At 45.0% G+C, this 11,140-nt stretch overlaps 1 protein-coding gene across 4 annotated transcripts in view; it reads right to left on the reverse strand.

Moving 5' to 3' along the window:
- Window positions 1-7,434, reverse strand: part of LOC135216343 (uncharacterized) — a 78,454-nt gene extending 71,020 nt beyond the window's left edge. For 2 of the 4 annotated variants that reach the window (XM_064251549.1, XM_064251552.1), the window contains exon 1: window positions 7,279-7,434. The gene's annotated coding sequence lies outside the window, so the exon portion shown is untranslated. Of the gene's footprint in view, window positions 1-7,211 lie in introns of all 4 variants that reach the window. The other 2 variants (XM_064251550.1, XM_064251551.1) reach the window with 2 other exon arrangements.
- Between the last annotated feature and the right edge of the window lie 3,706 nt (window positions 7,435-11,140).

Raw genomic sequence — 11,140 nt, forward strand, 5'->3', positions numbered from 1 at the left:
GAGGCGAATACGGAATTGCTCCTCCAGAAGGTGCTATCAAGAATATCTCTGATAGACATGTTCCTTTGGAAGGCAAGAGAGGTAGCTACGGCTCTGACCTCGTGAGCTTTCCACTTTAAAGAGGCTCATATCAGTCTTCTGGCAAGATGAATGAGCCTCTTTAATGACGTTCCCTCAAGAAGAAAGCAACAGCATTCTTCGACAACGGCAAATCCGGTCTCTTCACCGAGCACCAGAGATTACCTGAGGACCTCTTATCTCTCTAGTCCTATTCACATAGAACTTGAGAGCCCTGACAGGGCACAGGGCTCTCTCTGGTTCTTGACCCACGAGACTCGATATTCCTTTGATTTCAAAGCTCTTTGGCCAAGGATTAGACGGGTTCTCGTTCTTCAGGCCAAGAAAGAAGGGTTCAACGAGCAGACAGCGCTGTCTCCCTTGAAACCCACTAGGCTACTGAAGCTTGGATTTCACTAACTCTCTTCGCCGTCGCCAGAGAAGTTAGGAAAAGCGTTTCCTCGTTTAAGTCCCTTAGAGAAGCTTCATGGAGAGGCTCAAAGGGACTTAGCATCAGATGTTTCAACACACCACATCTAAATTCCATGAGGGCGGTCTTGCTTGTGGAATTTTGGTAGTTTTCAAACGACCTTAAGAGATCGTGCAGATCCTTATTGTCGGAGGAGGTCCATTCCTCTGTGGCGAAAAACGGCAGACAACATACTCCTATAACCCTTGATTGTAGGAACTGCCAATTTTTGCACATTTCTTAGATAGAGTAAGAAATCTGCTATCTGATTCACAGAGGTCGTGAAGAGGGAAATTCCCTTCCTTCTTGCACCATGCCCTGAAGGAGACCACTTAGACTGGTAGACAGCTCTTGAAAAGGCTCTCGAGCATTAGCGATTGCTCTCGCAGCTGCCTTGAAAAGCCTCTCGCTCTGGCCAGCTTTTCGATAGTCTGAACGCAGTAGGGCCAGAGCGGAGAGGTTTTTGGTGAAACCTTTTGAAGTGCGGCTGTCTGAGTAGATCTCTCCATCCAGGGCAACGTTCTTGGGAAGTCCACAAGGAACGTCATGACCTCTGTGAACCACTCTCTTGCTGGCCACATGGGGCACATTTGGGGGGCAATCAGATGTCAACCTTGTCCCTTTTCAACCCTTCTGACGCTGCGAACTTTCTCATTACGTCCCCCATGATCTTGAATGGGGGGAAAGGCGTAAAGATCCAGGTCTGTCCATTCCAGAGCAACGCGTCCACTGCAATTGCCCCTGGGTCCATAACCGGGGAGCAATACAGAGGAAGCCTCTTCGTCCTTGATGTAGCGAACAGGTCTACTAGAGGACGTCCCCACAATTTCCATAACTTTTGACAGACTTCCTGGTGCAAGGTCCATTCTGTTGGTAGAATCTGATTCCGGCGGCTGTGAAGGTCCGCCCTGACATTCTGAACCCCTGCCACGAATCTTGTCAGGATCTTGATGTTCCTTGCGTCTGCCCATAGCAGAACTTCCTTCGCCAGGAGAAAAAGGGATCTGGAGCGAGTCCCTCCCTGATTCTTTAGATACGCAAGGGCTGTGGTACTGTCCGAGTTGACTTGAACAACCTTGCTTGACAGTTTTTCTTTGAAGAACTGCCAGCGACAGGAATATCGCTGCCAGTTCCTTTACATTGATGTGCAGGCTAACCTGTTCCCCTCTCCAGGAGCCTGACACTTCTTCCCCCCCTAGTGTTGCTCCCCAACCGGAAGTGGAAGCGTCTGAGAACAACACTAGGTCGGGGCTCAGAAGATTTTAAGGAGAGGCCCTCTCGTAACTTCTGAGGGTCGAGCCACCATCTTAAGTGTACTCTTACTTTGTTGGAGATCCTTAGGATCGCATTCAGGTCCCCTTTCGACGTCCATTCTTCGCAAGGAAGAATTGAAGAGGCCTGAGGTGCAGTCTTCCCAGCGAGACAAACTTTTCTAGTGAGGAAATGGTGCCCAGCAGACTCATCCACTCCCTCACCGAACAAGCTTCTCTCTCTAAGAAGGCTGCGACTTCTCTAACCCCAGTTCGCTGACGTTCCTGGGATGGAAACGCCCGAAAGCCACTGAATCCATCTGAATCCCCAGATACACGATGGACTGTGTCGGGGTCAGATGCGACTTTTCGGTGTTGACTCAACAGACCCAGAGACTTTGCTAGGGCTAGCGTAAACTGAAGGTCCTTCAGACACTTTCTGCCTCGACGACGCTCTGATCAGCCAATCGTCGAGGTAGAGGGATATCCTGATTCCTGACGATGGAGCCACTTCGCTACATTCCTCATAATCATTGTGAAAACCATTTGGGGCCGTGCTGAGACCGAAACAAAGGGCTCTGAAACTGCCAAACCCTGTTGTCCAAGACGAATCTCAGGTACTTCCTTGAAAAGAGGGTGGACTGGGACGTGGAAGTATGCGTCCTGAGGTTCTAGAGACACCATCCAGTCGCCAGGTCTCAATGCTCCCAGCACCGACTGAGGCGTCTCCATTCTGAACTTTATCTTTTCTACAAAAGATTTAGTAGCCTGCTCACATCCAGGACCGGGCGCCAACCTGACGACTGCTTCGGCACTAGGAATCCTGTTGTAGAAGCCCGGTGACTCTAGGTCCAAGACTTGTTCCACCGCTCTTTTTTCGACCATCTGGTATGAGATCGAAAAAAGAACACTTTTCTTCTCTCCCTGATAGGATGGAGAGAGGTCTCTGGGAGTTGAAGTCAAAGGAGGAGGATGAAGAAAAGGGATCTTGTTACCCCCGTTCTACTATCTTGAGGGTCCAAGGATCCGCTCCTCTCTGCCTCCAAGACTCCGCAAAGAATTCCAGTCTGCCACCCCGACTGGTGGTCTGAAGGACGAGATCTTCATTTGCTGTTTTTCCGGTTTGAATGAAGCTCTTCCTCTCGAAAAACCTCTCCCTCGAGGAGCTGCTCTCGAGGGGGGTGCCCCGCGAAAGGGTTTGACTTTCTTCGGGGTTTGCTGAATGTTGACGTTGAAGGAACCGCTGGACGTCTTGAAGACTGAACCAAGAGGTCCTGGGTCGCCTTTCTTGCAAACTCTGTGCAAGATCCTTTACCATAGCCTGGGGGAAGAGATGGTCGAAAGAGGCGCAAAGAGCAATTCCGCTTTCTGAGCGGGAGATACCGACTTAGCAGTTAAAATTGCACAGCAGTGCTCTTTTTGTTCTTCAGGAAGGCAGTTCCAAAATTCGAAACTAGCTCCTCCGAACCATCCCTGACGGCCTTGTCCATACATGACAACACGCTGGACAGCTCCCCCCAGACTGAGAGAATCAGGACTTCTAGACTGAAGGTCCAAAACTCCCAGACACCAGTCTAGGAAATTAAAAACATTAAGGGTACGAAGAAGTCCCTTCAAGTGGTGGTCAGTCTCAACCGGAGTCCAGGTCACCTTAGCAGACGCTACGAGAGACCTCCTCTGGGCGGTCCACTAAACTGGAGAGTCACCCAACGCGGACGAAGGGACCTTTATACCCCACATCCTCCTTGGTCTCATACCAAACTCCTCCTTTCCCGGCGATGTCTAGAGGGTGGATGGGCGAAAGTGGTCTTGCCCTGATCCTTCCTTCTGGACATAAAGTCTTGAAGTTTCTTAAACGCCCTCTTGGTCGACAGAGACGTCTTCATTTCGACGAATTCAGGGGTCTTTACGGTCTTGGACGACGAAAGTTGTGAGGGAGGAGACCTAGGGGCTGTCGGCTGGAACTTGTCCCCGAGTGCTGAACGTAACAGCCTAACAAGAACCTTGTAGTCCGAGACAGCTGAAGCTAACGGCTGTTCTTCCTCTACGGAACTCCCTGGACTACTAAGCTCCCCTTCCTCCCTAAGAGGAACTGGAGAACGCCTATCAGGAGAGGGAGTACGTCCCTTAGGCTCAATCCTGAATAAAGACTTCCGTTGGTTGGAAGTATCCACTACAGGTACGGAAGCAGCCGTACGTTTGATCTTTAGATGCACGGACATCTTCCGGAAAGAGAAGCATCCTTAGAAGCCACGTTAACTGTCTTAACAGAAGAATCCCTACGAAAGGAAGCGCGAGCTTCCTGACGAGCGGCGCCAAAAGCGTCCTGCTTTAGACAAGCGAGCGTCCTGCTTTGCAGTCTCCAAAGCGTCCTGCTTCGCTCGAAAAGCGTCCTGCTTCACACGGCGAGCGTCCTGCGGAGCGTCCTCAAAGCGCTCCTGTCTATAACCAGAAGCGTCCTGCTTCGCGCGCCGAGCGTCCTGCCGAGCGTCCTTAAAAGAGTCTTGAAGAGAGCTCAAAGCGTCCTGTCTAGAACGCCGAGCTCCTGCCGAGCGTCGTCAAACCGCTACTTGCCGAAAGCGCAAAGCGTCCTGCTTCGAACGCCGAGCGTCCTGACGAGCGTCTTCTCCTGAGAGAGTAAAAGATCTGCTAGGAGAGCGAGAACGTTGACGATCCGGAGGCGGAGAGAGAGACGATGCGAGCAGAGAGAGAATGAGGCCGCTTCGTCCTCTTGACGGCAGCCGAACGTCCTTCCTACGCTAGGCTCGACTGCTGCTGGGCAAGTCCTCTGAGCCATCAGCGACGTAATCTGGTCCTGAAGGGACACAAGGATATCCTTCGTAGGTGACGAAGGAGCAAAAGAAGGGCAGGACTGAGACTGCGAGAAGGCGAGGGGCGAGGGACGCCTCCTTCCTTCTAGCAGGTACAGCTATCTGCCTCTCAGTGAACACGCCTGTGCGTGGAAACGAACGTCCTCAGTAGAAAGCCTTCCTCTCTTCTGAGGAGGAAAGGCGTCATAAAGCGTCCTCTGACGAAAGAGGAGACATAGGACGTGAAGCGTCCTCAAAGCGAAAAGTCCTTTTCAACGGACGCGAGTCTCATCCGAGCGCTCCACCCCTTGAGCGGGGAGGACGCTTTGGAGGAACGAAAAGCAATCTTTCAGGATACGCGCTCGTGGCGCGCTCCTTGGCAGCCTGGGATTTAGCACAAGGGCCTGCCGAAGGGACGCCAGATCGGTGGGGAGCCCCGTAACCCTCTTGCGGCTTTCGACATACCCACTCCCTGAGTCCTGGGAGTCCGATAGAGGTCTAGGCCTAGAGGCATTATGGGGCCGATCTGACGCCCCCTCCACACACTAGGGGCACTAACACAAACTTTCACTGGGCCGGTTGCTAGGGCCAAAACTTTAGATTCGAGAGCACGAATAGACTCTAGAATCAGAGAAAGGGTGTTACCTTCTCCAGACACAGCACTGGGGCCCGAAGGCAACAAAACAGGATTAGTTGGGCAAAATCTACTGGTGTTAGAGGAGGAGAAATGTTACTATCCTTACCTTTAGTAGAGAGCTGCCCTTGGAGGAAGACCTCCTGACTCTATCGCGCTCTAATTTACGCCGATAGGTCTCATACATCCTCCATTTATCATCATCCAAATCCTTACATTCATTGGCACCGATCATCAACCACGCAAACATGCCCCCTGCAATCCATACAAACTGTGTGAGGATCAACTGAAGGTTTAAGAAGCCTCACCTTACATTCACTCCTCACACACACTCTGAAACAATTCCCGAACTTGATCCAGACATACGAATCTAGAAAAGCCAATCCAAAATCAAAACCAATCCACTATTCCGCGTGCCAATCCAACAATCCAGAAGTCGATACCAAAAGTCAATCCAGATAAAATTAAGCGAGATAATGAAAAAATCCTAGACGGAGGTACTGTAAACAGATGTTTGCAGCACCGGCGACAGAAAAAATATGAATAGAAAATGGGAATGGTTCCTGATATCCGCCGCCCAGCGGCGGGAATGGGTACTACCACCTGACCGCCCCACTACGTGTGCCGCGAATTTTGAAATTCTGTCGGACGTCAGAAATACAGCTATATATATATCTGTCAGGTAAGTTTCATGAACAAATTAATTACTATAGCCTACAGGCTAAGCTATACTTCATGCTTTTAAAAAAAATAACTGTAGCTTTATTACTTTGTTTTAATACTACAACTTGACAAAGTCTGAGTTTTTACGCTGCACTCTCAAGTCTTCCCAATATGCCAAAAATGATAAATCATACTCAAATGTTTTGCAAATTTACTGTTCTTGAGCTATGGGAATGGAAGATAGAATTTAGGCCAAAAACCAAGTGCTGGGTCCTACGATGTCATTCAGCAATGAAAAGAAAATTAAGAATACAAAGGTTTGAAAGGTGAAACAGGAGGAAAACCTCACAAGGGGTCCCAGCTGGGGGCCAAAGGGTCAATGCAAAAAAACCTAAGTAATGCTTACAATACAGTGTGTGGCGGTGCATTGATGGCACTACCCTCCTATGGGGCTCAGATATTCACTGTCTTTTGTAAAACTGAAGACTATTACAATGGTCTGGTTCCCGCCAATCAATAGCTGCAATTCTTACAAACTTATGCTTATGCTTGTGCCTTTTTTTATGATATTTAAGCCTTTTCTGTGTTTTGATTTACCCCCAAGGGACTCGTACTGGACACAGCACCCACTTCATGCATAAGCTGACAGTTAGCGAACCAGAGGGGTGCGATAGCGGTCTTCAGTTTTCCCATCTTTTATGTTATATACCTAGATTTCATTCCCTTGAAACCGATAGATATACTTAACAAGCTGTCCATAGGAGTGGTCGTGGTGTTCGAGTAAAAATTTCCCACGTTAACTCTTATCGCAGAGGTGACCCATTAATCATTATCCAAACAATGACCACAGTAGGTCAAGCAAAAGAAAGTCCTAACCTAACCTAACCTAACCTGCTAGACACTGCCTTTTCAACTGACATTTATTTTTCGCCACTAGAAAATCCAACTTTCCCACTGTGCTCCCTAAACTGTAAAGTTAAAACCATTATAGTAGGAATAAAAAATAATTTGATCCAACAAATTAAAATAACGAAACTTGGGGAAAAAAACATGCCTCTAGGTAGCTAACTAGGTAAATACTAATTTCGAGTGAAATTAGGTTGGGTTAATCTGTCAAACCATGATTTTTTTTACAACATAATCAATATTATAACACAGAAATCCTTACAGCATAAAAATTGTCATAATACATTCGTATAAGTGATCAGATTATAGTAGTAGGTACTATCTAAGGTAAGCACAGGATACGAGAAACCAGTCCTTAGCAGGGGGTCATGCTAAAAAAATAATAATAATAATTCCACCAAGTCACTTAAAACCACACGTACAGCATATGTTTTCACACCAGATAAATATTAATGTCCCGTTACAGGCTGGAAAAACACCCATCATTACCCTCCTGTCACGGAAACGGAATCACATGGCGACGACACATTGACAAGCGACCATTGGAGACCTCGGCAATGTTTTGATTCTGACGGAGCTTTCAGCCGACACTCGCCGGGCGTCTTCCACTGGGACGGGATCGCGACTTCATCTTGCGCAATATTGCAGTATCCAAGTTAATCCAACATACTCCTAAGTTAATCCAACATACTCTTGCGACGTATTTCGTCGTTCAAAATCATTATTATCGCTCATACAACTACCAAATAAAATATGGCATCGATAATTTTGCCACTAAATCTCATATAATTAATAGGCGAGACTTCATCTTGCGCAATGTTGCAGTATCCAACATACTCTTGGTACATATTTCATCATTCGGATTATTATTATCATTTATATAACTACAAACTGCAATGTGACAACGATAATATTGCCACCACACCACACAGACTTAATAGTTGAACGATATTTCGCTGGTTGTTTCCGCCTTCACCATCGATGTTTATTTTTGGAGGTGCCGATCACATGTGGTCCATAGGACCAATTTTTGTTTGACACACCTTCTATTCTGTCATTCACGGATGTTTGTAACGGTATATAAAAAAGGGGGGGAGCACGTTACACTCAAATATCACGCTGCTATGTAGTAATAATCACTTCGAGACAATGACTGAACCATAATACCAAAAGCTGGGACATTTTGACACTTATGTCCTACTGTTGACACGAATGTAGCTATATAAAATGTCCCAACTTTTGACACCAGAAGACAAGAGGGCTGACTACTGCTTCCATGATAAAAATCTTTATGAAGCTGATTATTTATGCATCCACAATCAGTTTCTATACTGGCTACATTATGTATAAGATCTGCATTGCATCAGCTGAGTGTTGTCAAATGGATCGAAATAGCGGAGAAACAAACGAAGAATGGAACGTAATCTTTCCAAGTATAAAAAAAAGGAAGCATCATGAATAATGATATTGAGAGAGAGAGAGAGAGAGAGAGAGAGAGAGAGAGAGAGAGAGAGAGAGAGAGAGAGAGAGAGAGAGAGAGAGAGAGAGAGAGAGAGAGAGAAACTATCAAAACATCTTAGTTAGGAACTTTCTCCTAGAGTTGAAACGAGCAAATTGAAAACAGAGATGAGCAAATATCTTAAAGAACAAATAATTCTTCTTTCTACTTTTGTCGTTTTCAGTAAGTTCCTAACGAAACGAACCCGCCAAGAGATAATATAAAATACCATGATGCAATTCTGACAAACGTTTTCCTGCCTGACTGCAGTATGATAAATTATTATTGTAATACGTGTGAGTATCTGATGCTCAAAAAAGACTTCGTCGGAACGTATAATGTCTATTACGAATAATGTGGAAAACTTGGTAAAATGTAAACAACAAGAAGAAGAACAACCTAATGGTTTAATTGTCGAGAGATAATAAAGACATCCACTTGCACCTCCTGTGATTTTTTTTTAGCATGTAGACATCACACGACATGACCCTGGAAGGAAGGAAAGAAGAAAAGCTGTAAGAAGTGAAGAGAATAAAAGTGCCCATACTAAAATTGTAGCTAAACATCACTGGATCCAATATTGGGTGTTTTTTTTCTTAATGATTTATTGATCATGATTCCAGATTCCATCTAAGAATAGGAAGAAGAAGATTGATGACATTACCATTTCGTGGAGTACTACTTCCTGCGACTTCAGCTCGCTTTATTTGTTGGAGTTTGTTGATGTTGTCATTGATTTCGCCTAAAATAATGGATATGTTTCCATACTGTCTTCGTGTGTGAAATTGTCGTAATGATTCAATTATTATGACTCCAGATTCCATATGATATTAGGAAGAAGAAGATGAAATAAAAATTTCAGAGAGTACTTTCTACTATACGTATACAGCTCGCTTTCTTCGTAGTATCGCATTAAATTTAATTCCTGTAGACTCCGACAGATAATGCTTTTTTGCTTTGCCTTTTGCACGGTTCTTAGCGGGAATCAGGAACTACCCCGATTCATCACTGACTAACTCTTTCTCTCGTTTAACAAGCTTTGGAACTCCTTTCTTTACTTCTGTTTTCTCCAACTCTATCAAGGCTTCCTCCTTTGTTAAAATTCATACGTCTCCTTGATTTACCATCCTTCCCTTTCTTGCTCTTCTTCTTCTTCAATCCTGGGATCGGAAAGAACATTATGTTATCCGTTTCGTTGAACTCTGCCCCTTTAAAAGAGGACGTAATGAGTCATGTGGTATTCGTTAGAGAGAGAGAGAGAGAGAGAGAGAGAGAGAGAGAGAGAGAGAGAGAGAGAGAGAGACGTTACCTGCTGAATAGACAGACACTCATCCTCTCCTGTAACTGGGGATGAAATCAGTCAATTTTCCAGTCTTTGCTGAAACTGTCGTCTCACTTAAGTTATAGAAACATTTGATTTAATTCATTATCTTTAGTAAAATAAACATATTTAACCTCTCTCTCTCTCTCTCTCTCTCTCTCTCTCTCGTCTCTCTCTCTCTCTCTCTTCTCTCTCTGTGTGTGTGTGTGGTGTGTGTGTGTGTGTTGTGCTGTGTGCTTTTGCAGCTGACAAATTCTCCTCGCAATGAAAATGGAGAATCCAAATAGTACAAAACTATTCAAGTAGCATCAGGAAACGCCATTTCACGAAATACTAATCTTCCTTTTTCTTTTAAAATACGGTTTGGGAAGACCTTTGGCAAGTTTTCTTTTTTCCCTTTTCACCTTTACTCAGCTAAAATTCCCAATATACTTCTCATCACGAGAAGAATTTGAAGAGCGAGAACCCTTTGCTGGCATAAGGCCAGTGTAATCTGAAAACGTAAACGACATCAAATTGATTTCAGTAATTAAATGCATCCAGAATCTGAGCTTATTTCCATATCACGTGATGTGTAGCCTATTAGTTTCTGAAAATACCTAAAAGTTATTTCAAATTAATAAGGAATTCTTATTTTGAACATTTCTATTCATGCTTTATAAAGTTGAATGACCACGGTTGCTACTTGTATCCTTATGTTTAGCTAAAAAGAAAAAAAAAAGCTCATAATTTGTATACATTAATACATAAGCAGTAAATAGTAAAACTCATGAAGAATAACTGTAACATCTGTTCTGTCTTCTTGCCGTCTTGATTTCTGTCACCTCAGCGACAGATTAAGACAACCCCCCCCACCCCCCCCCCCACCCCACCCCTTCCCCATCCTCTCTCTCTCTCTCTCTCTCTCTCTCTCTCTCTCTCTCTCTCTCTCTCTCTCTCTCTCTCTGTCGTGACATGAAAGAAGGTAGAACAAGAGCGGGGTATTTTTGCCCCATCCCGAAGACCTCACTTTGCATACATGATCATTTAATTTTTTCAAAATGCGTATCTGTGTGTGTGAGAGAGAGAGAGGGAGAGAATTTTCCAACGGCCAGTGATGATTATTCATCTGTAATTGCCCACTTTGGTAAAAAAAAAAAAACATTCATGCAATTATTCCTAGAAGAATCTATCAACGCAATTCTGAACCCAGTCAACGGATCATGATTACCTACGACTAGACAAGGAAGTTAAGTTTACGGTACGATAGAATGTTCGTGTATTTGTCCGATCGTTTAGCAGCTTAGTTTTATATTAAAGCTTTTGTTTCTAACATTGCTTTAAAATAACGAAGTGTCGTGTAAAGGATAGTGGTAACTAGACCGTGCTTGGCATAAAAAAAAAAAAAAAAAAAAAAACTTGCTGCTCTAGCAAAAATGGCTCTAATGGAGAAAGGCGAGTCTTTATGAAGGGAAGGAGTTCACGCGGCATTGTGGGGTGGGGGTTGAAGAATGGTGTCGGTGGGTTTTGGGGGGTGGGAGAAGGAGTTAGCT

This window comes from Macrobrachium nipponense, chromosome 6 (assembly GCF_015104395.2).
Source record: "Macrobrachium nipponense isolate FS-2020 chromosome 6, ASM1510439v2, whole genome shotgun sequence".
Taxonomy (NCBI): Eukaryota; Metazoa; Arthropoda; class Malacostraca; order Decapoda; family Palaemonidae; genus Macrobrachium; species Macrobrachium nipponense.